This window comes from Belonocnema kinseyi, chromosome 5 (genome assembly GCF_010883055.1).
Source record: "Belonocnema kinseyi isolate 2016_QV_RU_SX_M_011 chromosome 5, B_treatae_v1, whole genome shotgun sequence".
Classification (NCBI taxonomy): Eukaryota; Metazoa; Arthropoda; class Insecta; order Hymenoptera; family Cynipidae; genus Belonocnema; species Belonocnema kinseyi.
The window spans coordinates 43,888,585-43,890,974 of record NC_046661.1 but is presented as its reverse complement, the minus strand read 5'-3'; positions in this window follow the sequence as shown (position 1 = coordinate 43,890,974).

Here is a 2,390-nt window from a genome sequence, read left to right as displayed (position 1 = left end):
GGAAACAGAAAATTAATGCTCCCCGCAAATCGTTGTTTGAAGGCACGTATTTCGACATTTTCAAGAGCGAAAAAAATCACGATGTCATATGAAACTTGACATTCCAGTAACAAAATAAGTTTCATATGAGAATATTTCGTCCAATATAGTTATAAAAATTTACTTTTGACATTTTTTATAGGACGCTCTCTTGGTTTGATAATTAAAAAAATACAAGGAACATAAGCCTGTTTGAAAATCAGTAATTCTAAGGTGGCTGTTACATGAGGGATGACAGCTCCTGTACAGTTCCACCATAATAGTTCAGGTATTGTTTACATTACCATCTGTTCTGTATCCTTCAAGTGCCCACCCTTTATCTTACCAAGATTTGCTTATTGCATGTGGTTACTACCTATGACCATAAGGATAAATATATAGAATAGTATTTAGGGTACAGCTGTTAGAAATCCTTTTCACGTGCTTAACCTTATGGCCATTAGTATTACCAAACACGAGGGGCGTGGGACTTAAGATGAAATTTGTAAATAGGGCGCACTCGACCTGCGCTAGCGATTAACCACCTGTTCCTTCCATGAAAATGAGACAATGAGCAAGAAATCTTGAAATATACCTACAATGAAAAACGTGTGATTTTAAATAAAAAAAGTGAAGGTCATTCCTGAAGTAAATTTCAACGACAAATTCAATGGTGACCTTCATTTTGACCTTGAAGTTGATATTCATGCCTTTTTGAAGGTCAACTTTGTTTTTTTTTAATGGAAAGCCCCTTTATTACATCTGCAATCGATAGAGCGGAAAATTTTATGTTCAGGTACATACCCAAGTCATAGGTCAATTGTAACGTTCAAGATCAGTTAGAGGTTATTTGAAATTAACAAAGTTTTCCAAGATGTCAGTGTAATTCCTCAAGTAAATTTCAACGAGAAATTCATTGGTGAGCTCTGTATTTTTCTTGGTGATGATGTTCAAGGGGTTTTCAAGGTTTTTTACAAGCAGTTTACGTTTACGTTTAGCATTACTCAGGAATAACGACGGAAACGTAGTAAATTCTGTTCCCTTTGGGGTAATTGGTTTGGCTAAACATGTTACTGAACATTTCTTGATGCTTCTTTCGTATACAGACATCGCTTGTGTCGCTAAAGCTACTAGTATTGGTTCTATTCGCTGATCATGGGCGCTTAGCGTTAGGCCATCTGGCGAAAGGTACACTGTTATTATCAATGTGCGCACTAGTTACTAATTTTACTTTGGATACCATTTCTGTCTTTAAAAAAGTAATTACTTATTCAAGTTCAAATCTTCGGCGCTTAGCGTTTGATCGTTTCGAGAAGCGCGCAATATAACTCATTGATTTGGCTAAACATATTACTGACTACTTTCTGATCAGTGATTCTTATAGTTACATCGCTTTTCTCGCTAATATTACTAGGATTGGTTTTATTGGCTGATCTTGAGCGCTTAGCGTTCAACCTTCTTGCGAAGGGTAGAATGTTATTATCGGTATGTCCGCACAAGTTACTAATGTTACTTTGGGTACCATTTCTGCCTTTAAAGAAGTGATTAATTAGTCAAAGTAAAATCTTGGACGCTAAGCGTTTGATCGTTTTGAGAAGCGCGCTATACAAGTCAAAGGTGTAGGCGAAAATATGAGAGACCACGATCTGAACCGTGATTTCTATGTTGACATCGCTTCTGTAACAATATCTGTTGTGATTAGTTTTATTCACTGATCTTGAGCGCTTGGCGCCGCATAGCGCAAAAACTGTAAATTTTTTTGGATTGTTTTTACGGATGTTTCATCCGGCACTTATAACCTTAAAAATTACGAAGTTTCAGCTAAATACACTGAAAGCCATTTTCCCATACATTTAATGCGGGGTCCTTTACGTATGACGAGTACATACACTTACTACGAGGGTAGTTCAATAAGTCCTTAGAATGAAGTATAAAAACAATTTTTTTTGGGTAAATTTTTTTTTATTTTTCAACATAATCTCCTTGGAGCTCTATACACTTGGTCAATCGCTTTTCAAGTTTTTTTAATCCTTCAGAAAAGTGCGTTTTCGGAAGATCCTCAAAATAAGCACTTACAGAGGCAATAACGTCTTCGTTGTCTGGAAATCTCAGTCCACCGAGCCATTTTTTCAAGTTTGGAAATAAGAAAAGTCACTGGGGGCTAAATCTGGTGAATACGGTGGGTGTTCGACCAATTCAAATTTTAGTTCTTCAATTTTAGCCATTGAAACGAAGCACGTGTGAACTCGGACGTTGTCGTGATGAAAGACAATTTTTTTTCTCGCCAAATGTGGTCGTTTTTTTTAATTTCTTCTTTCAGCTGCTCTAATAATGATGCATAATATTTACCAGTGATTGTTTTACCCTTTTCC